Source organism: Chiloscyllium plagiosum, unplaced genomic scaffold (assembly GCF_037043375.1).
Source record: "Chiloscyllium plagiosum isolate Xiang-an unplaced genomic scaffold, Cpla_swu_hap1 HiC_scaffold_29, whole genome shotgun sequence".
Classification (NCBI taxonomy): domain Eukaryota; kingdom Metazoa; phylum Chordata; class Chondrichthyes; order Orectolobiformes; family Hemiscylliidae; genus Chiloscyllium; species Chiloscyllium plagiosum.
Genome location: NW_028270167.1, coordinates 64,298,126 through 64,325,584, shown reverse-complemented (window position 1 = coordinate 64,325,584; position 27,459 = coordinate 64,298,126). Strand labels below are relative to the sequence as shown.

Here is a 27,459-nt window from a genome sequence, read left to right as displayed (position 1 = left end):
GGGGGTGTAGTTGATGTGTTTCATCATGGGGCGTTGGGGTTGAATGTTGCGAGTGTCCTAGAAATGTTCTCTGAAGCGCTCTGCGAGAAGGTGTCCGATGGCCCCAATGTAGAGGAGACTGCATTGGGAGGAAAGGATGAAATAAATGACGTGTGTGGAATTGCAGATGCACATTTGATGAATGTGGATGGCTCCATTGGAGCCTTGGAGGGGGAAGATGTGGATGCAGGTTTAGCAATTCCTGCGGTGGCGGGGAAGGTGCCAGGAGGGGAGGGTGGGTCATTGGAGGGCGAGGACTGGACAAGGTAGTCGTGGAGGAAACAGTCTTTGTGAAAAGTGGATAGTGGTGGGGAGGGAAATATATCCCTCGAGGTCAGTGTTGGTGACATTTTTTTACAACCCCACTGACTCCCACAGCTATCTGGATCCCACCCTACTTCTTGCGCAAGTGTTATCCTGTATTCCCAATTCCTCCACCTCAATCGCATCTGCTCCCAAAGGACCAGTTCCACGACAGAACACAGCAGATGTCCTTCTTATTTAAAGACCGGAACTTCCCCTCCTTTGTGGTTGAAGATGCCCTCCAACGCATCTCATCCATGTCCCGTCCCTCCGCCCACAAAGCCCACACCTCTAACCGCAACAAGGTTCTCATCTTCTATCAAACCAACCTCCACATAAATCACATCATCCGCTGACAGTTTCGCCACCTCAAAACGGACGGCACCACTTGTGCCAAGACCATTCGCTCCGTGACTGCCTATTCAAGTCCACACCCTCCAATGACGAACCCTTTCCTACTGGCACCGTCCCCTGTCATTGCAGAAACTGCAAACCTGCGCCCACATGTACCCCCTCACCTCCGTCCAAGGCTCCAAAGGAGGCTTCCACATCCATAAAATGTACACCTGCACTTCTACACATGTCATTTATTGTATCCGTTGCTCCCAATGTGGCCTCCTCTAAACAGGGGAGACTGGATGTCTTCTCGCAGAGCACTTCAGAAAATATCTCCAGGACACCCGCAAGAATCAACCCCAGTGCGCCTTGCCCAAACATTTCAACTCCCCCTCCCACACTCCCGCGGAAATGCAGGTCCTGGGCCTCCGCCATCGCCTCTGCCTCACCACCCGAGGCCTGGAGGAAGAAAGCCTCATTTTCCGCCTTGCGACCCTTCAACGCGAAGGCATCAATTTAGACTTCAACAGTTTCCTCATTTCCCCTCCCTCTAACTTTCCCCAGTTGCAACTTCTAGCTCAACGCCGTCCTCCTGACCTGTCCCACCTATGCATTCTCATTCCCACCTATCCACTCCACCTTATTCTCTGACATATCACGTTCACCCCCCACCTCCATCCACTTACTGCGCTCTCAGCTAATTTCTCCAAAGCCCCAACCCCTCCCATGTATCTCTCCATCCCATATGCTCGCAGTCTCATTTCAGATAAAGGGCTTTTGCCCGAAACGTTCATTTCTCTGCTCCTCAGATGCTGCTGGACATGCTGTGCTTCTTCAACGTCACTCTAATCTTGAGGGGAATCAGTTGATTGAGAGGGTATTCGGATATTTTCTATTATTGAACACAGGCTGTGGATGATAGTAAAACTTTAGCAACCAATAGTTTAGGAAACAGCTAAAGGACTCAGCACAAGTCTGGTCACTGCATAAAGCAACAGCTTTTTTTGTGCCACAGACTGCGACGGCAAGCTCCGCGAAAAAGTAATCCTTTGCAGCCGGTGTAAGCAACACAATGTTATTGGCGCACACCGCGTGGAAACAGATACTTCGGTGTATCTCGTCCATGCTCACCACATAGCCAAAATTAAACAAGTCCCATGAAACAACGAGCGATTGGAAACATAAAGGTGAAAGGTAAAATGGCTTCAACTTTCAGTGCTGGGTGCCACTGAGCCTTAGCAGTGGGGACTGCGCCTTGTTTCTGTAGTGTAGTGGTCATCACGTTCGCCTTACGCGCGAAAGGTCCCCAGTTCGAAACTGGGCAGGAACTGCTTTGTTCTTCAACTGCAGCATTTTACATGGACAGGAGCGGAGTTGTCTTGCTTGCTTTCCCATCTGCAAACCTGCCTTCGAATTTGCTTGAACAAATCTGCTCTCGTAGTGAAATGTAATGCAACTCCATTTAATTACTGTGCAAAGCATTGTAAAGTTTTTCTCCAACCTGATTGTGATCATATGCCATTCTGTTTGAGAGTGTAGTTATCGCCTTCTGATCCTTCCACGAAAATCAGTACCGCACTTGCATTCCTTGCGCAGGCGGCCCGTTTCCAAGACAGGGAAGAAGCTGATGCGCTGGTGTCACAGCGCACCGCGGATTCCTGAACTAGTCTGTCTGTCAAATGTACCCCCAAAGTCGTCTATGAAGGACATCATTTGGAAGCGGTCTGTCGGTATTCAACGTGCGTGAGTTGTTACCAGAGGTCCTGAATCATGTTTTGGAGCAGTTCGCACGTTAGTGGCTCATTCAATTAGCAACAGCAATGAAAGAAATTACACTCTCAGAGGAACCTCTGGACCTGTGCTTTGATAGCGCCCCGAGATCTAACCACGTTGGAACTGAAACGGAGGAATCGACAGAGAGGCTACAGAATGACATCGCATCCATTTGGTTTTCTTTAAATCACTGACGAGCAGGAAAATGTAAACTGGGAGGGCGAGTGGGGAAGTGAGGCAGTTGCAGCTCTGGTGAAATTCCTTCTTTGTGATTCACTCAGCAACCAGAGACGTGTGAAGGTGACTCAGGCGTGAGAGCTCTTCACATCGAGAACAAAAAAGCACTCAAGGGCAGTTAGCACCTCTTCCGGAGTGGGGGTGGGGTGAGCTAATTACCTTTTGACTTCTGTTACTATGTTCAGAAACTGCCTTTTAGATTGATGTGAACAGAAACTGCATTTCTAATAAGCACCGTGGAGTTTAGCAAAATTTATTGAGTCGCTTCTCGTCGACTCAGTTGGTATCCATGTGGCTCATATCCAGGTGTGAACATCTCTGCAACGAATTGCACGGGTAAGGCAAAAAGGCAAGGAAAGTGGCATCTCGAACCGGCTCCGAGGTCAGAGCATCCTCACAATGTGATCTGTCGTTCTCGGATTGTAATGCTACCTCCGCTTTTAGGGTGGAGAACATTCTTTGGGACTCTTATTCTGCAAAACAGACACAGTGACTGTAACTCGGCTGCGCGGTATGATGTGGAACACGGCCTGCTCAGCTTTGTGCATTTTCCCTGTAGTCCGGTGTGTTTCATGTTCCGTGTAAACGTGAAAGTTGTCCTGTTTCGATCAAAGGGTGAAATCATTTGGCAAAGCAAGAATCGAAATTGCAGTAATGTCAAGCAGCTCATGGTAATTTGACCAAATCATAACCGATCGCATGTTCTCACGCACTCACAGATACATTTGTAGTTGAAAAGATTCTGAGAAGATAGACTCAGTTTACCATTGATAGTTGTCTGGATTGATGGGCTATCATTATCTGCTGCGAAATTGATATTGTAGACGGGCACATCCCAGCAGTTGTGCGAGTCGGAGAGGGACCATGGAACCCTTTTCACGTGGCTTTGCATCGGTTGTTATGCAGGAGCACAATTGGAAGTGCAAGAAAATGGGGCAGCGCGGCTGGCTGGTAGTGTGGCCGAGCGGTCTAAGTCGCTGGATTAAGGCTCCAGTCTCGACAGAGGCGTGGGTTCGAATCCCACCGCTGCCATTTCTGCTGATCGTTTCCAACGACGCAGCTTGTTAAAATGCTGTTTCGACTCCTGCTGCATTTCTGCTTAAAACCGAAGAAAATTGGGTTTGCTTCCCGGGCAATTAACTGTGGTGTTGCAAAGTCCCAACTTTTCCGGTGTCTGTGCTGTCATGATCGTGTTCGCCTCCTGCGTGGAAAATCGCAAACAGCTCTGCTGTGCCAGGCAAGTTGAGCGTTTACTGGAACCGAATGTCGACTGTGATTTCATTGCTGTTGTGAAACAAAGTCCTGCGGTGGCACGACTCGTCGTTATTTTGTTTTATGGCCAATGGGAAAATCGTTCCAATGAATTGCGATGTCACATGTTATTGAATTTCTCCCATTTCCTTCATTTCCGTCCTGCGGACATCGGAAGGGAAAGGTAATCTAATCCAGTCTGTGAATGGTGAAATTCACTTTTTTATGGCCCATTCTTATTGTGTTCTTTCTTTCTCTCTTTTCAGCATTGTCTGGGAAGTGGTGGTGCACTCAGGCTCCAGTATGTTTGAAAGAGCAGTTTGGAATTGCCCTGTTGTTAGTTGTGAGATTACTTTATGACTCATGCCCCCGGCCTGTCTCACATTTTGCATTCATGCTCGCTGTGTCTGAAAATGCATTTGGTTTGCCAGTTTTGTTTGTCTTCCGTGTTAAATGCTTTCTGTTTTGCGATTCGCTCAATACATTACGAATTAACAGGGTTTCTGAGGTAACTTCCAGCTGCAAAAATCCTCAACTGAGAATCTGGGAAAATTTCCCGGAGTATGGTCAGTCGGAGCAAAAGTAAGGAAGTCGTTCGTTTCTGCAGTGTCTTACAACGCTACCTTTCCCGGGAGCAGTCGAACAGACTAAATGATTGTGCCACAGACTGCGACGGCAAGCTCCGCTAAAAAGTAATCCTTTACAGCCGGTGTAAGCAACACAATGTTATTGGCGCACACCGCGTGGAAACAGATACTTCGGTGTATCTCGTCCATGCTCACCACATAGCCAAAATTAAAGAGGTCTCATTAAACAACGAGCGATTGGAAACATAAAGGTGAAAGGTAAAGTGGCTTCAACTTTCAGTGCTGGGTGCCACTGAGCCTTAGCAGTGGGGACTGCGCCTTGTTTCTGTAGTGTAGTGGTCATCACGTTCGCCTTACGCGCGAAAGGTCCCCAGTTCGAAACTGGGCAGAAACTGCTTTGTTCTTCAACTGCAGCATTTTACATGGACAGGAGCGGAGTTTTCTTGCTTGCTTTCCCATCTGCAAACCTGCCTTCGAATTTGCTTGAACAAATCTGCTCTCGTAGTGAAATGTAATGCAACTCCTTTTAATTACTGTGCAAAGCATTGTAAAGTTTTTCTCCAACCTGATTGTGATCATATGCCATTCTGTTTGAGAGTGTAGTTATCGCCTTCTGATCCTTCCACGAAAATCAGTACCGCACTTGCATTCCTTGCGCAGGCGGCCCGTTTCCAAGACAGGGAAGAAGCTGATGCGCTGGTGTCACAGCGCACCGCGGATTCCTGAACTAGTCTGTCTGTCAAATGTACCCCCAAAGTCGTCTATGAAGGACATCATTTGGAAGCGGTCTGTCGGTATTCAACGTGCGTGAGTTGTTACCAGAGGTCCTGAATCATGTTTTGGAGCAGTTCGCACGTTAGTGGCTCATTCAATTAGCAACAGCAATGAAAGAAATTACACTCTCAGAGGAACCTCTGGACCTGTGCTTTGATAGCGCCCCGAGATCTAACCACGTTGGAACTGAAACGGAGGAATCGACAGAGAGGCTACAGAATGACATCGCATCCATTTGGTTTTCTTTAAATCACTGACGAGCAGGAAAATGTAAACTGGGAGGACGAGTGGGGAAGTGAGGCAGTTGCAGCTCTGGTGAAATTCCTTCTTTGTGATTCACTCAGCAACCAGAGACGTGTGAAGGTGACTCAGGCGTGAGAGCTCTTCACATCGAGAACAAAAAAGCACTCAAGGGCAGTTAGCACCTCTTCCGGAGTGGGGGTGGGGTGAGCTAATTACCTTTTGACTTCTGTTACTATGTTCAGAAACTGCCTTTTAGATTGATGTGAACAGAAACTGCATTTCTAATAAGCACCGTGGAGTTTAGCAAAATTTATTGAGTCGCTTCTCGTCGACTCAGTTGGTATCCATGTGGCTCATATCCAGGTGTGAACATCTCTGCAGCGAATTGCACGGGTAAGGCAAAAAGGCAAGGAAAGTGGCATCTCGAACCGGCTCCGAGGTCAGAGCATCCTCACAATGTGATCTGTCGTTCTCGGATTGTAATGCTACCTCCGGTTTTAGGGTGGAGAACATTCTTTGGGACTCTTATTCTGCAAAACAGACACAGTGACTGTAACTCGGCTGCGCGGTATGATGTGGAACACGGCCTGCTCAGCTTTGTGCATTTTCCCTGTAGTCCGGTGTGTTTCATGTTCCGTGTAAACGTGAAAGTTGTCCTGTTTCGATCAAAGGGTGAAATCATTTAGCAAAGCAAGAATCGAAATTGCAGTAATGTCAAGCAGCTCATGGTAATTTGACCAAATCATAACCGATCGCATGTTCTCACGCACTCACAGATACATTTGTAGTTGAAAAGATTCTGAGAAGATAGACTCAGTTTACCATTGATAGTTGTCTGGATTGATGGGCTATCATTATCTGCTGCGAAATTGATATTGTAGACGGGCACATCCCAGCAGTTGTGCGAGTCGGAGAGGGACCATGGAACCCTTTTCACGTGGCTTTGCATCGGTTGTTATGCAGGAGCACAATTGGAAGTGCAAGAAAATGGGGCAGCGCGGCTGGCTGGTAGTGTGGCCGAGCGGTCTAAGTCGCTAGATTAAGGCTCCAGTCTCGACAGAGGCGTGGGTTCGAATCCCACCGCTGCCATTTCTGCTGATCGTTTCCAACGACGCAGCTTGTTAAAATGCTGTTTCGACTCCTGCTGCATTTCTGTTTAAAACCGAAGAAAATTGGGTTTGCTTCCCGGGCAATTAACTGTGGTGTTGCAAAGTCCCAACTTTTCCGGTGTCTGTGCTGTCATGATCGTGTTCGCCTCCTGCGTGGAAAATCGCAAACAGCTCTGCTGTGCCAGGCAAGTTGAGCGTTTACTGGAACCGAATGTCGACTGTGATTTCATTGCTGTTGTGAAACAAAGTCCTGCGGTGGCACGACTCGTCGTTATTTTGTTTTATGGCCAATGGGAAAATCGTTCCAATGAATTGCGATGTCACATGTTATTGAATTTCTCCCATTTCCTTCATTTCCGTCCTGCGGACATCGGAAGGGAAAGGTAATATAATCCAGTCTGTGATTGGTGAAATTCACTTTTTTATGGCCCATTCTTATTGTGTTCTTTCTTTCTCTCTTTTCAGCATTGTCTGGGAAGTGGTGGTGCACTCAGGCTCCAGTATGTTTGAAAGAGCAGTTTGGAATTGCCCTGTTGTTAGTTGTGAGATTACTTTATGACTCATGCCCCCGGCCTGTCTCACATTTTGCATTCATGCTCGCTGTGTCTGAAAATGCATTTGGTTTGCCAGTTTTGTTTGTCTTCCGTGTTAAATGCTTTCTGTTTTGCGATTCGCTCAATACATTACGAATTAACAGGGTTTCTGAGGTAACTTCCAGCTGCAAAAATCCTCAACTGAGAATCTGGGAAAATTTCCCGGAGTATGGTCAGTCGGAGCAAAAGTAAGGAAGTCGTTCGTTTCTGCAGTGTCTTACAACGCTACCTTTCCCGGGAGCAGTCGAACAGACTAAATGATTGTGCCACAGACTGCGACGGCAAGCTCCGCTAAAAAGTAATCCTTTACAGCCGGTGTAAGCAACACAATGTTATTGGCGCACACCGCGTGGAAACAGATACTTCGGTGTATCTCGTCCATGCTCACCACATAGCCAAAATTAAAGAGGTCTCATTAAACAACGAGCGATTGGAAACATAAAGGTGAAAGGTAAAGTGGCTTCAACTTTCAGTGCTGGGTGCCACTGAGCCTTAGCAGTGGGGACTGCGCCTTGTTTCTGTAGTGTAGTGGTCATCACGTTCGCCTTACGCGCGAAAGGTCCCCAGTTCGAAACTGGGCAGAAACTGCTTTGTTCTTCAACTGCAGCATTTTACATGGACAGGAGCGGAGTTTTCTTGCTTGCTTTCCCATCTGCAAACCTGCCTTCGAATTTGCTTGAACAAATCTGCTCTCGTAGTGAAATGTAATGCAACTCCTTTTAATTACTGTGCAAAGCATTGTAAAGTTTTTCTCCAACCTGATTGTGATCATATGCCATTCTGTTTGAGAGTGTAGTTATCGCCTTCTGATCCTTCCACGAAAATCAGTACCGCACTTGCATTCCTTGCGCAGGCGGCCCGTTTCCAAGACAGGGAAGAAGCTGATGCGCTGGTGTCACAGCGCACCGCGGATTCCTGAACTAGTCTGTCTGTCAAATGTACCCCCAAAGTCGTCTATGAAGGACATCATTTGGAAGCGGTCTGTCGGTATTCAACGTGCGTGAGTTGTTACCAGAGGTCCTGAATCATGTTTTGGAGCAGTTCGCACGTTAGTGGCTCATTCAATTAGCAACAGCAATGAAAGAAATTACACTCTCAGAGGAACCTCTGGACCTGTGCTTTGATAGCGTCCCGAGATCTAACCACGTTGGAACTGAAACGGAGGAATCGACAGAGAGGCTACAGAATGACATCGCATCCATTTGGTTTTCTTTAAATCACTGACGAGCAGGAAAATGTAAACTGGGAGGACGAGTGGGGAAGTGAGGCAGTTGCAGCTCTGGTGAAATTCCTTCTTTGTGATTCACTCAGCAACCAGAGACGTGTGAAGGTGACTCAGGCGTGAGAGCTCTTCACATCGAGAACAAAAAAGCACTCAAGGGCAGTTAGCACCTCTTCCGGAGTGGGGGTGGGGTGAGCTAATTACCTTTTGACTTCTGTTACTATGTTCAGAAACTGCCTTTTAGATTGATGTGAACAGAAACTGCATTTCTAATAAGCACCGTGGAGTTTAGCAAAATTTATTGAGTCGCTTCTCGTCGACTCAGTTGGTATCCATGTGGCTCATATCCAGGTGTGAACATCTCTGCAGCGAATTGCACGGGTAAGGCAAAAAGGCAAGGAAAGTGGCATCTCGAACCGGCTCCGAGGTCAGAGCATCCTCACAATGTGATCTGTCGTTCTCGGATTGTAATGCTACCTCCGGTTTTAGGGTGGAGAACATTCTTTGGGACTCTTATTCTGCAAAACAGACACAGTGACTGTAACTCGGCTGCGCGGTATGATGTGGAACACGGCCTGCTCAGCTTTGTGCATTTTCCCTGTAGTCCGGTGTGTTTCATGTTCCGTGTAAACGTGAAAGTTGTCCTGTTTCGATCAAAGGGTGAAATCATTTAGCAAAGCAAGAATCGAAATTGCAGTAATGTCAAGCAGCTCATGGTAATTTGACCAAATCATAACCGATCGCATGTTCTCACGCACTCACAGATACATTTGTAGTTGAAAAGATTCTGAGAAGATAGACTCAGTTTACCATTGATAGTTGTCTGGATTGATGGGCTATCATTATCTGCTGCGAAATTGATATTGTAGACGGGCACATCCCAGCAGTTGTGCGAGTCGGAGAGGGACCATGGAACCCTTTTCACGTGGATTTGCATCGGTTGTTATGCAGGAGCACAATTGGAAGTGCAAGAAAATGGGGCAGCGCGGCTGGCTGGTAGTGTGGCCGAGCGGTCTAAGTCGCTAGATTAAGGCTCCAGTCTCGACAGAGGCGTGGGTTCGAATCCCACCGCTGCCATTTCTGCTGATCGTTTCCAACGACGCAGCTTGTTAAAATGCTGTTTCGACTCCTGCTGCATTTCTGTTTAAAACCGAAGAAAATTGGGTTTGCTTCCCGGGCAATTAACTGTGGTGTTGCAAAGTCCCAACTTTTCCGGTGTCTGTGCTGTCATGATCGTGTTCGCCTCCTGCGTGGAAAATCGCAAACAGCTCTGCTGTCCCAGGCAAGTTGAGCGTTTACTGGAACCGAATGTCGACTGTGATTTCATTGCTGTTGTGAAACAAAGTCCTGCGGTGGCACGACTCGTCGTTATTTTGTTTTATGGCCAATGGGAAAATCGTTCCAATGAATTGCGATGTCACATGTTATTGAATTTCTCCCATTTCCTTCATTTCCGTCCTGCGGACATCGGAAGGGAAAGGTAATCTAATCCAGTCTGTGATTGGTGAAATTCACTTTTTTATGGCCCATTCTTATTGTGTTCTTTCTTTCTCTCTTTTCAGCATTGTCTGGGAAGTGGTGGTGCACTCAGGCTCCAGTATGTTTGAAAGAGCAGTTTGGAATTGCCCTGTTGTTAGTTGTGAGATTACTTTATGACTCATGCCCCCGGCCTGTCTCACATTTTGCATTCATGCTCGCTGTGTCTGAAAATGCATTTGGTTTGCCAGTTTTGTTTGTCTTCCGTGTTAAATGCTTTCTGTTTTGCGATTCGCTCAATACATTACGAATTAACAGGGTTTCTGAGGTAACTTCCAGCTGCAAAAATCCTCAACTGAGAATCTGGGAAAATTTCCCGGAGTATGGTCAGTCGGAGCAAAAGTAAGGAAGTCGTTCGTTTCTGCAGTGTCTTACAACGCTACCTTTCCCGGGAGCAGTCGAACAGACTAAATGATTGTGCCACAGACTGCGACGGCAAGCTCCGCTAAAAAGTAATCCTTTACAGCCGGTGTAAGCAACACAATGTTATTGGCGCACACCGCGTGGAAACAGATACTTCGGTGTATCTCGTCCATGCTCACCACATAGCCAAAATTAAAGAGGTCTCATTAAACAACGAGCGATTGGAAACATAAAGTTGAAAGGTAAAGTGGCTTCAACTTTCAGTGCTGGGTGCCACTGAGCCTTAGCAGTGGGGACTGCGCCTTGTTTCTGTAGTGTAGTGGTCATCACGTTCGCCTTACGCGCGAAAGGTCCCCAGTTCGAAACTGGGCAGAAACTGCTTTGTTCTTCAACTGCAGCATTTTACATGGACAGGAGCGGAGTTTTCTTGCTTGCTTTCCCATCTGCAAACCTGCCTTCGAATTTGCTTGAACAAATCTGCTCTCGTAGTGAAATGTAATGCAACTCCTTTTAATTACTGTGCAAAGCATTGTAAAGTTTTTCTCCAACCTGATTGTGATCATATGCCATTCTGTTTGAGAGTGTAGTTATCGCCTTCTGATCCTTCCACGAAAATCAGTACCGCACTTGCATTCCTTGCGCAGGCGGCCCGTTTCCAAGACAGGGAAGAAGCTGATGCGCTGGTGTCACAGCGCACCGCGGATTCCTGAACTAGTCTGTCTGTCAAATGTACCCCCAAAGTCGTCTATGAAGGACATCATTTGGAAGCGGTCTGTCGGTATTCAACGTGCGTGAGTTGTTACCAGAGGTCCTGAATCATGTTTTGGAGCAGTTCGCACGTTAGTGGCTCATTCAATTAGCAACAGCAATGAAAGAAATTACACTCTCAGAGGAACCTCTGGACCTGTGCTTTGATAGCGCCCCGAGATCTAACCACGTTGGAACTGAAACGGAGGAATCGACAGAGAGGCTACAGAATGACATCGCATCCATTTGGTTTTCTTTAAATCACTGACGAGCAGGAAAATGTAAACTGGGAGGGCGAGTGGGGAAGTGAGGCAGTTGCAGCTCTGGTGAAATTCCTTCTTTGTGATTCACTCAGCAACCAGAGACGTGTGAAGGTGACTCAGGCGTGAGAGCTCTTCACATCGAGAACAAAAAAGCACTCAAGGGCAGTTAGCACCTCTTCCGGAGTGGGGGTGGGGTGAGCTAATTACCTTTTGACTTCTGTTACTATGTTCAGAAACTGCCTTTTAGATTGATGTGAACAGAAACTGCATTTCTAATAAGCACCGTGGAGTTTAGCAAAATTTATTGAGTCGCTTCTCGTCGACTCAGTTGGTATCCATGTGGCTCATATCCAGGTGTGAACATCTCTGCAACGAATTGCACGGGTAAGGCAAAAAGGCAAGGAAAGTGGCATCTCGAACCGGCTCCGAGGTCAGAGCATCCTCACAATGTGATCTGTCGTTCTCGGATTGTAATGCTACCTCCGCTTTTAGGGTGGAGAACATTCTTTGGGACTCTTATTCTGCAAAACAGACACAGTGACTGTAACTCGGCTGCGCGGTATGATGTGGAACACGGCCTGCTCAGCTTTGTGCATTTTCCCTGTAGTCCGGTGTGTTTCATGTTCCGTGTAAACGTGAAAGTTGTCCTGTTTCGATCAAAGGGTGAAATCATTTAGCAAAGCAAGAATCGAAATTGCAGTAATGTCAAGCAGCTCATGGTAATTTGACCAAATCATAACCGATCGCATGTTCTCACGCACTCACAGATACATTTGTAGTTGAAAAGATTCTGAGAAGATAGACTCAGTTTACCATTGATAGTTGTCTGGATTGATGGGCTATCATTATCTGCTGCGAAATTGATATTGTAGACGGGCACATCCCAGCAGTTGTGCGAGTCGGAGAGGGACCATGGAACCCTTTTCACGTGGCTTTGCATCGGTTGTTATGCAGGAGCACAATTGGAAGTGCAAGAAAATGGGGCAGCGCGGCTGGCTGGTAGTGTGGCCGAGCGGTCTAAGTCGCTGGATTAAGACTCCAGTCTCGACAGAGGCGTGGGTTCGAATCCCACCGCTGCCATTTCTGCTGATCGTTTCCAACGACGCAGCTTGTTAAAATGCTGTTTCGACTCCTGCTGCATTTCTGTTTAAAACCGAAGAAAATTGGGTTTGCTTCCCGGGCAATTAACTGTGGTGTTGCAAAGTCCCAACTTTTCCGGTGTCTGTGCTGTCATGATCGTGTTCGCCTCCTGCGTGGAAAATCGCAAACAGCTCTGCTGTGCCAGGCAAGTTGAGCGTTTCCTGGAACCGAATGTTGACTGTGATTTCATTGCTGTTGTGAAACAAAGTCCTGCGGTGGCACGACTCGTCGTTATTTTGTTTTATGGCCAATGGGAAAATCGTTCCAATGAATTGCGATGTCACATGTTATTGAATTTCTCCCATTTCCTTCATTTCCGTCCTGCGGACATCGGAAGGGAAAGGTAATCTAATCCAGTCTGTGATTGGTGAAATTCACTTTTTTATGGCCCATTCTTATTGTGTTCTTTCTTTCTCTCTTTTCAGCATTGTCTGGGAAGTGGTGGTGCACTCAGGCTCCAGTATGTTTGAAAGAGCAGTTTGGAATTGCCCTGTTGTTAGTTGTGAGATTACTTTATGACTCATGCCCCCGGCCTGTCTCACATTTTGCATTCATGCTCGCTGTGTCTGAAAATGCATTTGGTTTGCCAGTTTTGTTTGTCTTCCGTGTTAAATGCTTTCTGTTTTGCGATTCGCTCAATACATTACGAATTAACAGGGTTTCTGAGGTAACTTCCAGCTGCAAAAATCCTCAACTGAGAATCTGGGAAAATTTCCCGGAGTATGGTCAGTCGGAGCAAAAGTAAGGAAGTCGTTCGTTTCTGCAGTGTCTTACAACGCTACCTTTCCCGGGAGCAGTCGAACAGACTAAATGATTCTGCCACAGACTGCGACGGCAAGCTCCGCTAAAAAGTAATCCTTTACAGCCGGTGTAAGCAACACAATGTTATTGGCGCACACCGCGTGGAAACAGATACTTCGGTGTATCTCGTCCATGCTCACCACATAGCCAAAATTAAAGAGGTCTCATTAAACAACGAGCGATTGGAAACATAAAGGTGAAAGGTAAAGTGGCTTCAACTTTCAGTGCTGGGTGCCACTGAGCCTTAGCAGTGGGGACTGCGCCTTGTTTCTGTAGTGTAGTGGTCATCACGTTCGCCTTACGCGCGAAAGGTCCCCAGTTCGAAACTGGGCAGAAACTGCTTTGTTCTTCAACTGCAGCATTTTACATGGACAGGAGCGGAGTTTTCTTGCTTGCTTTCCCATCTGCAAACCTGCCTTCGAATTTGCTTGAACAAATCTGCTCTCGTAGTGAAATGTAATGCAACTCCTTTTAATTACTGTGCAAAGCATTGTAAAGTTTTTCTCCAACCTGATTGTGATCATATGCCATTCTGTTTGAGAGTGTAGTTATCGCCTTCTGATCCTTCCACGAAAATCAGTACCGCACTTGCATTCCTTGCGCAGGCGGCCCGTTTCCAAGACAGGGAAGAAGCTGATGCGCTGGTGTCACAGCGCACCGCGGATTCCTGAACTAGTCTGTCTGTCAAATGTACCCCCAAAGTCGTCTATGAAGGACATCATTTGGAAGCGGTCTGTCGGTATTCAACGTGCGTGAGTTGTTACCAGAGGTCCTGAATCATGTTTTGGAGCAGTTCGCACGTTAGTGGCTCATTCAATTAGCAACAGCAATGAAAGAAATTACACTCTCAGAGGAACCTCTGGACCTGTGCTTTGATAGCGCCCCGAGATCTAACCACGTTGGAACTGAAACGGAGGAATCGACAGAGAGGCTACAGAATGACATCGCATCCATTTGGTTTTCTTTAAATCACTGACGAGCAGGAAAATGTAAACTGGGAGGGCGAGTGGGGAAGTGAGGCAGTTGCAGCTCTGGTGAAATTCCTTCTTTGTGATTCACTCAGCAACCAGAGACGTGTGAAGGTGACTCAGGCGTGAGAGCTCTTCACATCGAGAACAAAAAAGCACTCAAGGGCAGTTAGCACCTCTTCCGGAGTGGGGGTGGGGTGAGCTAATTACCTTTTGACTTCTGTTACTATGTTCAGAAACTGCCTTTTAGATTGATGTGAACAGAAACTGCATTTCTAATAAGCACCGTGGAGTTTAGCAAAATTTATTGAGTCGCTTCTCGTCGACTCAGTTGGTATCCATGTGGCTCATATCCAGGTGTGAACATCTCTGCAACGAATTGCACGGGTAAGGCAAAAAGGCAAGGAAAGTGGCATCTCGAACCGGCTCCGAGGTCAGAGCATCCTCACAATGTGATCTGTCGTTCTCGGATTGTAATGCTACCTCCGCTTTTAGGGTGGAGAACATTCTTTGGGACTCTTATTCTGCAAAACAGACACAGTGACTGTAACTCGGCTGCGCGGTATGATGTGGAACACGGCCTGCTCAGCTTTGTGCATTTTCCCTGTAGTCCGGTGTGTTTCATGTTCCGTGTAAACGTGAAAGTTGTCCTGTTTCGATCAAAGGGTGAAATCATTTAGCAAAGCAAGAATCGAAATTGCAGTAATGTCAAGCAGCTCATGGTAATTTGACCAAATCATAACCGATCGCATGTTCTCACGCACTCACAGATACATTTGTAGTTGAAAAGATTCTGAGAAGATAGACTCAGTTTACCATTGATAGTTGTCTGGATTGATGGGCTATCATTATCTGCTGCGAAATTGATATTGTAGACGGGCACATCCCAGCAGTTGTGCGAGTCGGAGAGGGACCATGGAACCCTTTTCACGTGGCTTTGCATCGGTTGTTATGCAGGAGCACAATTGGAAGTGCAAGAAAATGGGGCAGCGCGGCTGGCTGGTAGTGTGGCCGAGCGGTCTAAGTCGCTGGATTAAGACTCCAGTCTCGACAGAGGCGTGGGTTCGAATCCCACCGCTGCCATTTCTGCTGATCGTTTCCAACGACGCAGCTTGTTAAAATGCTGTTTCGACTCCTGCTGCATTTCTGTTTAAAACCGAAGAAAATTGGGTTTGCTTCCCGGGCAATTAACTGTGGTGTTGCAAAGTCCCAACTTTTCCGGTGTCTGTGCTGTCATGATCGTGTTCGCCTCCTGCGTGGAAAATCGCAAACAGCTCTGCTGTGCCAGGCAAGTTGAGCGTTTCCTGGAACCGAATGTTGACTGTGATTTCATTGCTGTTGTGAAACAAAGTCCTGCGGTGGCACGACTCGTCGTTATTTTGTTTTATGGCCAATGGGAAAATCGTTCCAATGAATTGCGATGTCACATGTTATTGAATTTCTCCCATTTCCTTCATTTCCGTCCTGCGGACATCGGAAGGGAAAGGTAATCTAATCCAGTCTGTGATTGGTGAAATTCACTTTTTTATGGCCCATTCTTATTGTGTTCTTTCTTTCTCTCTTTTCAGCATTGTCTGGGAAGTGGTGGTGCACTCAGGCTCCAGTATGTTTGAAAGAGCAGTTTGGAATTGCCCTGTTGTTAGTTGTGAGATTACTTTATGACTCATGCCCCCGGCCTGTCTCACATTTTGCATTCATGCTCGCTGTGTCTGAAAATGCATTTGGTTTGCCAGTTTTGTTTGTCTTCCGTGTTAAATGCTTTCTGTTTTGCGATTCGCTCAATACATTACGAATTAACAGGGTTTCTGAGGTAACTTCCAGCTGCAAAAATCCTCAACTGAGAATCTGGGAAAATTTCCCGGAGTATGGTCAGTCGGAGCAAAAGTAAGGAAGTCGTTCGTTTCTGCAGTGTCTTACAACGCTACCTTTCCCGGGAGCAGTCGAACAGACTAAATGATTCTGCCACAGACTGCGACGGCAAGCTCCGCTAAAAAGTAATCCTTTACAGCCGGTGTAAGCAACACAATGTTATTGGCGCACACCGCGTGGAAACAGATACTTCGGTGTATCTCGTCCATGCTCACCACATAGCCAAAATTAAAGAGGTCTCATTAAACAACGAGCGATTGGAAACATAAAGGTGAAAGGTAAAGTGGCTTCAACTTTCAGTGCTGGGTGCCACTGAGCCTTAGCAGTGGGGACTGCGCCTTGTTTCTGTAGTGTAGTGGTCATCACGTTCGCCTTACGCGCGAAAGGTCCCCAGTTCGAAACTGGGCAGAAACTGCTTTGTTCTTCAACTGCAGCATTTTACATGGACAGGAGCGGAGTTTTCTTGCTTGCTTTCCCATCTGCAAACCTGCCTTCGAATTTGCTTGAACAAATCTGCTCTCGTAGTGAAATGTAATGCAACTCCTTTTAATTACTGTGCAAAGCATTGTAAAGTTTTTCTCCAACCTGATTGTGATCATATGCCATTCTGTTTGAGAGTGTAGTTATCGCCTTCTGATCCTTCCACGAAAATCAGTACCGCACTTGCATTCCTTGCGCAGGCGGCCCGTTTCCAAGACAGGGAAGAAGCTGATGCGCTGGTGTCACAGCGCACCGCGGATTCCTGAACTAGTCTGTCTGTCAAATGTACCCCCAAAGTCGTCTATGAAGGACATCATTTGGAAGCGGTCTGTCGGTATTCAACGTGCGTGAGTTGTTACCAGAGGTCCTGAATCATGTTTTGGAGCAGTTCGCACGTTAGTGGCTCATTCAATTAGCAACAGCAATGAAAGAAATTACACTCTCAGAGGAACCTCTGGACCTGTGCTTTGATAGCGCCCCGAGATCTAACCACGTTGGAACTGAAACGGAGGAATCGACAGAGAGGCTACAGAATGACATCGCATCCATTTGGTTTTCTTTAAATCACTGACGAGCAGGAAAATGTAAACTGGGAGGGCGAGTGGGGAAGTGAGGCAGTTGCAGCTCTGGTGAAATTCCTTCTTTGTGATTCACTCAGCAACCAGAGACGTGTGAAGGTGACTCAGGCGTGAGAGCTCTTCACATCGAGAACAAAAAAGCACTCAAGGGCAGTTAGCACCTCTTCCGGAGTGGGGGTGGGGTGAGCTAATTACCTTTTGACTTCTGTTACTATGTTCAGAAACTGCCTTTTAGATTGATGTGAACAGAAACTGCATTTCTAATAAGCACCGTGGAGTTTAGCAAAATTTATTGAGTCGCTTCTCGTCGACTCAGTTGGTATCCATGTGGCTCATATCCAGGTGTGAACATCTCTGCAACGAATTGCACGGGTAAGGCAAAAAGGCAAGGAAAGTGGCATCTCGAACCGGCTCCGAGGTCAGAGCATCCTCACAATGTGATCTGTCGTTCTCGGATTGTAATGCTACCTCCGGTATTAGGGTGGAGAACATTCTTTGGGACTCTTATTCTGCAAAACAGACACAGTGACTGTAACTCTGCTGCGCGGTATGATGTGGAACACGGCCTGCTCAGCTTTGTGCATTTTCCCTGTAGTCCGGTGTGTTTCATGTTCCGTGTAAACGTGAAAGTTGTCCTGTTTCGATCAAAGGGTGAAATCATTTAGCAAAGCAAGAATCGAAATTGCAGTAATGTCAAGCAGCTCATGGTAATTTGACCAAATCATAACCGATCGCATGTTCTCACGCACTCACAGATACATTTGTAGTTGAAAAGATTCTGAGAAGATAGACTCAGTTTACCATTGATAGTTGTCTGGATTGATGGGCTATCATTATCTGCTGCGAAATTGATATTGTAGACGGGCACATCCCAGCAGTTGTGCGAGTCGGAGAGGGACCATGGAACCCTTTTCACGTGGCTTTGCATCGGTTGTTATGCAGGAGCACAATTGGAAGTGCAAGAAAATGGGGCAGCGCGGCTGGCTGGTAGTGTGGCCGAGCGGTCTAAGTCGCTGGATTAAGACTCCAGTCTCGGCAGAGGCGTGGGTTCGAATCCCACCGCTGCCATTTCTGCTGATCGTTTCCAACGACGCAGCTTGTTAAAATGCTGTTTCGACTCCTGCTGCATTTCTGTTTAAAACCGAAGAAAATTGGGTTTGCTTCCCGGGCAATTAACTGTGGTGTTGCAAAGTCCCAACTTTTCCGGTGTCTGTGCTGTCATGATCGTGTTCGCCTCCTGCGTGGAAAATCGCAAACAGCTCTGCTGTGCCAGGCAAGTTGAGCGTTTCCTGGAACCGAATGTCGACTGTGATTTCATTGCTGTTGTGAAACAAAGTCCTGCGGTGGCACGACTCGTCGTTATTTTGTTTTATGGCCAATGGGAAAATCGTTCCAATGAATTGCGATGTCACATGTTATTGAATTTCTCCCATTTCCTTCATTTCCGTCCTGCGGACATCGGAAGGGAAAGGTAATCTAATCCAGTCTGTGATTGGTGAAATTCACTTTTTTATGGCCCATTCTTATTGTGTTCTTTCTTTCTCTCTTTTCAGCATTGTCTGGGAAGTGGTGGTGCACTCAGGCTCCAGTATGTTTGAAAGAGCAGTTTGGAATTGCCCTGTTGTTAGTTGTGAGATTACTTTATGACTCATGCCCCCGGCCTGTCTCACATTTTGCATTCATGCTCGCTGTGTCTGAAAATGCATTTGGTTTGCCAGTTTTGTTTGTCTTCCGTGTTAAATGCTTTCTGTTTTGCGATTCGCTCAATACATTACGAATTAACAGGGTTTCTGAGGTAACTTCCAGCTGCAAAAATCCTCAACTGAGAATCTGGGAAAATTTCCCGGAGTATGGTCAGTCGGAGCAAAAGTAAGGAAGTCGTTCGTTTCTGCAGTGTCTTACAACGCTACCTTTCCCGGGAGCAGTCGAACAGACTAAATGATTCTGCCACAGACTGCGACGGCAAGCTCCGCTAAAAAGTAATCCTTTACAGCCGGTGTAAGCAACACAATGTTATTGGCGCACACCGCGCGGAAACAGATACTTCGGTGTATCTCGTCCATGCTCACCACATAGCCAAAATTAAAGAGGTCTCATTAAACAACGAGCGATTGGAAACATAAAGGTGAAAGGTAAAGTGGCTTCAACTTTCAGTGCTGGGTGCCACTGAGCCTTATCAGTGGGGACTGCGCCTTGTTTCTGTAGTGTAGTGGTCATCACGTTCGCCTTACGCGCGAAAGGTCCCCAGTTCGAAACTGGGCAGAAACTGCTTTGTTCTTCAACTGCAGCATTTTACATGGACAGGAGCGGAGTTTTCTTGCTTGCTTTCCCATCTGCAAACCTGCCTTCGAATTTGCTTGAACAAATCTGCTCTCGTAGTGAAATGTAATGCAACTCCATTTAATTACTGTGCAAAGCATTGTAAAGTTTTTCTCCAACCTGATTGTGATCATATGCCATTCTGTTTGAGAGTGTAGTTATCGCCTTCTGATCCTTCCACGAAAATCAGTACCGCACTTGCATTCCTTGCGCAGGCGGCCCGTTTCCAAGACAGGGAAGAAGCTGATGCGCTGGTGTCACAGCGCACCGCGGATTCCTGAACTAGTCTGTCTGTCAAATGTACCCCCAAAGTCGTCTATGAAGGACATCATTTGGAAGCGGTCTGTCGGTATTCAACGTGCGTGAGTTGTTACCAGAGGTCCTGAATCATGTTTTGGAGCAGTTCGCACGTTAGTGGCTCATTCAATTAGCAACAGCAATGAAAGAAATTACACTCTCAGAGGAACCTCTGGACCTGTGCTTTGATAGCGCCCCGAGATCTAACCACGTTGGAACTGAAACGGAGGAATCGACAGAGAGGCTACAGAATGACATCGCATCCATTTGGTTTTCTTTAAATCACTGACGAGCAGGAAAATGTAAACTGGGAGGGCGAGTGGGGAAGTGAGGCAGTTGCAGCTCTGGTGAAATTCCTTCTTTGTGATTCACTCAGCAACCAGAGACGTGTGAAGGTGACTCAGGCGTGAGAGCTCTTCACATCGAGAACAAAAAAGCACTCAAGGGCAGTTAGCACCTCTTCCGGAGTGGGGGTGGGGTGAGCTAATTACCTTTTGACTTCTGTTACTATGTTCAGAAACTGCCTTTTAGATTGATGTGAACAGAAACTGCATTTCTAATAAGCACAGTGGAGTTTAGCAAAATTTATTGAGTCGCTTCTCGTCGACTCAGTTGGTATCCATGTGGCTCATATCCAGGTGTGAACATCTCTGCAACGAATTGCACGGGTAAGGCAAAAAGGCAAGGAAAGTGGCATCTCGAACCGGCTCCGAGGTCAGAGCATCCTCACAATGTGATCTGTCGTTCTCGGATTGTAATGCTACCTCCGGTATTAGGGTGGAGAACATTCTTTGGGACTCTTATTCTGCAAAACAGACACAGTGACTGTAACTCTGCTGCGCGGTATGATGTGGAACACGGCCTGCTCAGCTTTGTGCATTTTCCCTGTAGTCCGGTGTGTTTCATGTTCCGTGTAAACGTGAAAGTTGTCCTGTTTCGATCAAAGGGTGAAATCATTTAGCAAAGCAAGAATCGAAATTGCAGTAATGTCAAGCAGCTCATGGTAATTTGACCAAATCATAACCGATCGCATGTTCTCACGCACTCACAGATACATTTGTAGTTGAAAAGATTCTGAGGATATAGACTCAGCTTACCATTGATAGTTGTCTGGAATGATGGGCTATCATTATCTGCTGCGAAATTGATATTGTAGACGGGCACATCCCAGCAGTTGTGCGAGTCGGAGAGGGACCATGGAACCCTTTTCACGTGGCTTTGCATCGGTTGTTATGCAGGAGCACAATTGGAAGTGCAAGAAAATGGGGCAGCGCGGCTGGCTGGTAGTGTGGCCGAGCGGTCTAAGTCGCTGGATTAAGACTCCAGTCTCGGCAGAGGCGTGGGTTCGAATCCCACCGCTGCCATTTCTGCTGATCGTTTCCAACGACGCAGCTTGTTAAAATGCTGTTTCGACTCCTGCTGCATTTCTGTTTAAAACCGAAGAAAATTGGGTTTGCTTCCCGGGCAATTAACTGTGGTGTTGCAAAGTCCCAACTTTTCCGGTGTCTGTGCTGTCATGATCGTGTTCGCCTCCTGCGTGGAAAATCGCAAACAGCTCTGCTGTGCCAGGCAAGTTGAGCGTTTCCTGGAACCGAATGTCGACTGTGATTTCATTGCTGTTGTGAAACAAAGTCCTGCGGTGGCACGACTCGTCGTTATTTTGTTTTATGGCCAATGGGAAAATCGTTCCAATGAATTGCGATGTCACATGTTATTGAATTTCTCCCATTTCCTTCATTTCCGTCCTGCGGACATCGGAAGGGAAAGGTAATCTAATCCAGTCTGTGATTGGTGAAATTCACTTTTTTATGGCCCATTCTTATTGTGTTCTTTCTTTCTCTCTTTTCAGCATTGTCTGGGAAGTGGTGGTGCACTCAGGCTCCAGTATGTTTGAAAGAGCAGTTTGGAATTGCCCTGTTGTTAGTTGTGAGATTACTTTATGACTCATGCCCCCGGCCTGTCTCACATTTTGCATTCATGCTCGCTGTGTCTGAAAATGCATTTGGTTTGCCAGTTTTGTTTGTCTTCCGTGTTAAATGCTTTCTGTTTTGCGATTCGCTCAATACATTACGAATTAACAGGGTTTCTGAGGTAACTTCCAGCTGCAAAAATCCTCAACTGAGAATCTGGGAAAATTTCCCGGAGTATGGTCAGTCGGAGCAAAAGTAAGGAAGTCGTTCGTTTCTGCAGTGTCTTACAACGCTACCTTTCCCGGGAGCAGTCGAACAGACTAAATGATTCTGCCACAGACTGCGACGGCAAGCTCCGCTAAAAAGTAATCCTTTACAGCCGGTGTAAGCAACACAATGTTATTGGCGCACACCGCGCGGAAACAGATACTTCGGTGTATCTCGTCCATGCTCACCACATAGCCAAAATTAAAGAGGTCTCATTAAACAACGAGCGATTGGAAACATAAAGGTGAAAGGTAAAGTGGCTTCAACTTTCAGTGCTGGGTGCCACTGAGCCTTATCAGTGGGGACTGCGCCTTGTTTCTGTAGTGTAGTGGTCATCACGTTCGCCTTACGCGCGAAAGGTCCCCAGTTCGAAACTGGGCAGAAACTGCTTTGTTCTTCAACTGCAGCATTTTACATGGACAGGAGCGGAGTTTTCTTGCTTGCTTTCCCATCTGCAAACCTGCCTTCGAATTTGCTTGAACAAATCTGCTCTCGTAGTGAAATGTAATGCAACTCCATTTAATTACTGTGCAAAGCATTGTAAAGTTTTTCTCCAACCTGATTGTGATCATATGCCATTCTGTTTGAGAGTGTAGTTATCGCCTTCTGATCCTTCCACGAAAATCAGTACCGCACTTGCATTCCTTGCGCAGGCGGCCCGTTTCCAAGACAGGGAAGAAGCTGATGCGCTGGTGTCACAGCGCACCGCGGATTCCTGAACTAGTCTGTCTGTCAAATGTACCCCCAAAGTCGTCTATGAAGGACATCATTTGGAAGCGGTCTGTCGGTATTCAACGTGCGTGAGTTGTTACCAGAGGTCCTGAATCATGTTTTGGAGCAGTTCGCACGTTAGTGGCTCATTCAATTAGCAACAGCAATGAAAGAAATTACACTCTCAGAGGAACCTCTGGACCTGTGCTTTGATAGCGCCCCGAGATCTAACCACGTTGGAACTGAAACGGAGGAATCGACAGAGAGGCTACAGAATGACATCGCATCCATTTGGTTTTCTTTAAATCACTGACGAGCAGGAAAATGTAAACTGGGAGGGCGAGTGGGGAAGTGAGGCAGTTGCAGCTCTGGTGAAATTCCTTCTTTGTGATTCACTCAGCAACCAGAGACGTGTGAAGGTGACTCAGGCGTGAGAGCTCTTCACATCGAGAACAAAAAAGCACTCAAGGGCAGTTAGCACCTCTTCCGGAGTGGGGGTGGGGTGAGCTAATTACCTTTTGACTTCTGTTACTATGTTCAGAAACTGCCTTTTAGATTGATGTGAACAGAAACTGCATTTCTAATAAGCACAGTGGAGTTTAGCAAAATTTATTGAGTCGCTTCTCGTCGACTCAGTTGGTATCCATGTGGCTCATATCCAGGTGTGAACATCTCTGCAACGAATTGCACGGGTAAGGCAAAAAGGCAAGGAAAGTGGCATCTCGAACCGGCTCCGAGGTCAGAGCATCCTCACAATGTGATCTGTCGTTCTCGGATTGTAATGCTACCTCCGGTATTAGGGTGGAGAACATTCTTTGGGACTCTTATTCTGCAAAACAGACACAGTGACTGTAACTCTGCTGCGCGGTATGATGTGGAACACGGCCTGCTCAGCTTTGTGCATTTTCCCTGTAGTCCGGTGTGTTTCATGTTCCGTGTAAACGTGAAAGTTGTCCTGTTTCGATCAAAGGGTGAAATCATTTAGCAAAGCAAGAATCGAAATTGCAGTAATGTCAAGCAGCTCATGGTAATTTGACCAAATCATAACCGATCGCATGTTCTCACGCACTCACAGATACATTTGTAGTTGAAAAGATTCTGAGGATATAGACTCAGCTTACCATTGATAGTTGTCTGGAATGATGGGCTATCATTATCTGCTGCGAAATTGATATTGTAGACGGGCACATCCCAGCAGTTGTGCGAGTCGGAGAGGGACCATGGAACCCTTTTCACGTGGCTTTGCATCGGTTGTTATGCAGGAGCACAATTGGAAGTGCAAGAAAATGGGGCAGCGCGGCTGGCTGGTAGTGTGGCCGAGCGGTCTAAGTCGCTGGATTAAGACTCCAGTCTCGGCAGAGGCGTGGGTTCGAATCCCACCGCTGCCATTTCTGCTGATCGTTTCCAACGACGCAGCTTGTTAAAATGCTGTTTCGACTCCTGCTGCATTTCTGTTTAAAACCGAAGAAAATTGGGTTTGCTTCCCGGGCAATTAACTGTGGTGTTGCAAAGTCCCAACTTTTCCGGTGTCTGTGCTGTCATGATCGTGTTCGCCTCCTGCGTGGAAAATCGCAAACAGCTCTGCTGTGCCAGGCAAGTTGAGCGTTTCCTGGAACCGAATGTCGACTGTGATTTCATTGCTGTTGTGAAACAAAGTCCTGCGGTGGCACGACTCGTCGTTATTTTGTTTTATGGCCAATGGGAAAATCGTTCCAATGAATTGCGATGTCACATGTTATTGAATTTCTCCCATTTCCTTCATTTCCGTCCTGCGGACATCGGAAGGGAAAGGTAATCTAATCCAGTCTGTGATTGGTGAAATTCACTTTTTTATGGCCCATTCTTATTGTGTTCTTTCTTTCTCTCTTTTCAGCATTGTCTGGGAAGTGGTGGTGCACTCAGGCTCCAGTATGTTTGAAAGAGCAGTTTGGAATTGCCCTGTTGTTAGTTGTGAGATTACTTTATGACTCATGCCCCCGGCCTGTCTCACATTTTGCATTCATGCTCGCTGTGTCTGAAAATGCATTTGGTTTGCCAGTTTTGTTTGTCTTCCGTGTTAAATGCTTTCTGTTTTGCGATTCGCTCAATACATTACGAATTAACAGGGTTTCTGAGGTAACTTCCAGCTGCAAAAATCCTCAACTGAGAATCTGGGAAAATTTCCCGGAGTATGGTCAGTCGGAGCAAAAGTAAGGAAGTCGTTCGTTTCTGCAGTGTCTTACAACGCTACCTTTCCCGGGAGCAGTCGAACAGACTAAATGATTCTGCCACAGACTGCGACGGCAAGCTCCGCTAAAAAGTAATCCTTTACAGCCGGTGTAAGCAACACAATGTTATTGGCGCACACCGCGCGGAAACAGATACTTCGGTGTATCTCGTCCATGCTCACCACATAGCCAAAATTAAAGAGGTCTCATTAAACAACGAGCGATTGGAAACATAAAGGTGAAAGGTAAAGTGGCTTCAACTTTCAGTGCTGGGTGCCACTGAGCCTTATCAGTGGGGACTGCGCCTTGTTTCTGTAGTGTAGTGGTCATCACGTTCGCCTTACGCGCGAAAGGTCCCCAGTTCGAAACTGGGCAGAAACTGCTTTGTTCTTCAACTGCAGCATTTTACATGGACAGGAGCGGAGTTTTCTTGCTTGCTTTCCCATCTGCAAACCTGCCTTCGAATTTGCTTGAACAAATCTGCTCTCGTAGTGAAATGTAATGCAACTCCATTTAATTACTGTGCAAAGCATTGTAAAGTTTTTCTCCAACCTGATTGTGATCATATGCCATTCTGTTTGAGAGTGTAGTTATCGCCTTCTGATCCTTCCACGAAAATCAGTACCGCACTTGCATTCCTTGCGCAGGCGGCCCGTTTCCAAGACAGGGAAGAAGCTGATGCGCTGGTGTCACAGCGCACCGCGGATTCCTGAACTAGTCTGTCTGTCAAATGTACCCCCAAAGTCGTCTATGAAGGACATCATTTGGAAGCGGTCTGTCGGTATTCAACGTGCGTGAGTTGTTACCAGAGGTCCTGAATCATGTTTTGGAGCAGTTCGCACGTTAGTGGCTCATTCAATTAGCAACAGCAATGAAAGAAATTACACTCTCAGAGGAACCTCTGGACCTGTGCTTTGATAGCGCCCCGAGATCTAACCACGTTGGAACTGAAACGGAGGAATCGACAGAGAGGCTACAGAATGACATCGCATCCATTTGGTTTTCTTTAAATCACTGACGAGCAGGAAAATGTAAACTGGGAGGGCGAGTGGGGAAGTGAGGCAGTTGCAGCTCTGGTGAAATTCCTTCTTTGTGATTCACTCAGCAACCAGAGACGTGTGAAGGTGACTCAGGCGTGAGAGCTCTTCACATCGAGAACAAAAAAGCACTCAAGGGCAGTTAGCACCTCTTCCGGAGTGGGGGTGGGGTGAGCTAATTACCTTTTGACTTCTGTTACTATGTTCAGAAACTGCCTTTTAGATTGATGTGAACAGAAACTGCATTTCTAATAAGCACAGTGGAGTTTAGCAAAATTTATTGAGTCGCTTCTCGTCGACTCAGTTGGTATCCATGTGGCTCATATCCAGGTGTGAACATCTCTGCAACGAATTGCACGGGTAAGGCAAAAAGGCAAGGAAAGTGGCATCTCGAACCGGCTCCGAGGTCAGAGCATCCTCACAATGTGATCTGTCGTTCTCGGATTGTAATGCTACCTCCGGTATTAGGGTGGAGAACATTCTTTGGGACTCTTATTCTGCAAAACAGACACAGTGACTGTAACTCTGCTGCGCGGTATGATGTGGAACACGGCCTGCTCAGCTTTGTGCATTTTCCCTGTAGTCCGGTGTGTTTCATGTTCCGTGTAAACGTGAAAGTTGTCCTGTTTCGATCAAAGGGTGAAATCATTTAGCAAAGCAAGAATCGAAATTGCAGTAATGTCAAGCAGCTCATGGTAATTTGACCAAATCATAACCGATCGCATGTTCTCACGCACTCACAGATACATTTGTAGTTGAAAAGATTCTGAGGATATAGACTCAGCTTACCATTGATAGTTGTCTGGAATGATGGGCTATCATTATCTGCTGCGAAATTGATATTGTAGACGGGCACATCCCAGCAGTTGTGCGAGTCGGAGAGGGACCATGGAACCCTTTTCACGTGGCTTTGCATCGGTTGTTATGCAGGAGCACAATTGGAAGTGCAAGAAAATGGGGCAGCGCGGTTGGCTGGTAGTGTGGCCGAGCGGTCTAAGGCGCTGGATTAAGGCTCCAGTCTCGACAGAGGCGTGGGTTCGAATCCCACCGCCGTCATTTCTGCTGATCGTTTCCAACGACGCAGCTTGTTAAAATGCTGTTTCGACTCCTGCTGCATTTCTGTTTCAAACCGAAGAAAATTGGGTTTGCTTCCCGGGCAATTAACTGTGGTGTTGCAAAGTCCCAACTTTTCCGGTGTCTGTGCTGTCATGATCGTGTTCGCCTCCTGCGTGGAAAATCGCAAACAGCTCTGCTGTCCCAGGCAAGTTGAGCGTTTACTGGAACCGAATGTCGACTGTGATTTCATTGCTGTTGTGAAACAAAGTCCTGCGGTGGCACGACTCGTCGTTATTTTGTTTTATGGCCAATGGGAAAATCGTTCCAATGAATTGCGATGTCACATGTTATTGAATTTCTCCCATTTCCTTCATTTCCGTCCTGCGGACATCGGAAGGGAAAGGTAATATAATCCAGTCTGTGATTGGTGAAATTCACTTTTT

The 27,459-nt window shown here is 46.7% G+C and overlaps 8 non-coding genes across 8 annotated transcripts; all 8 read left to right on the top strand.

Moving 5' to 3' along the window:
• The first annotated feature begins 4,847 nt into the window (after positions 1 to 4,847).
• Positions 4,848 to 4,920, top strand: trnav-uac (transfer RNA valine (anticodon UAC)). Its single transcript has one exon. It is a non-coding gene; the product is annotated as a tRNA-Val (tRNA).
• Positions 4,921 to 7,759: 2,839 nt separating this feature from the next.
• On the top strand, positions 7,760 to 7,832 carry trnav-uac (transfer RNA valine (anticodon UAC)). Its single transcript has one exon. It is a non-coding gene; the product is annotated as a tRNA-Val (tRNA).
• Positions 7,833 to 10,671: 2,839 nt separating this feature from the next.
• Positions 10,672 to 10,744, top strand: trnav-uac (transfer RNA valine (anticodon UAC)). Its single transcript has one exon. It is a non-coding gene; the product is annotated as a tRNA-Val (tRNA).
• A 2,839-nt stretch (positions 10,745 to 13,583) lies between these two features.
• On the top strand, positions 13,584 to 13,656 carry trnav-uac (transfer RNA valine (anticodon UAC)). The gene has a single exon. It is a non-coding gene; the product is annotated as a tRNA-Val (tRNA).
• Positions 13,657 to 16,495: 2,839 nt separating this feature from the next.
• Positions 16,496 to 16,568, top strand: trnav-uac (transfer RNA valine (anticodon UAC)). Its single transcript has one exon. It is a non-coding gene; the product is annotated as a tRNA-Val (tRNA).
• Positions 16,569 to 19,407: 2,839 nt separating this feature from the next.
• Positions 19,408 to 19,480, top strand: trnav-uac (transfer RNA valine (anticodon UAC)). Its single transcript has one exon. It is a non-coding gene; the product is annotated as a tRNA-Val (tRNA).
• A 2,839-nt stretch (positions 19,481 to 22,319) lies between these two features.
• trnav-uac (transfer RNA valine (anticodon UAC)) lies at positions 22,320 to 22,392 on the top strand. The gene has a single exon. It is a non-coding gene; the product is annotated as a tRNA-Val (tRNA).
• A 2,839-nt stretch (positions 22,393 to 25,231) lies between these two features.
• trnav-uac (transfer RNA valine (anticodon UAC)) lies at positions 25,232 to 25,304 on the top strand. Its single transcript has one exon. It is a non-coding gene; the product is annotated as a tRNA-Val (tRNA).
• The last annotated feature ends 2,155 nt before the right edge of the window (positions 25,305 to 27,459 follow it).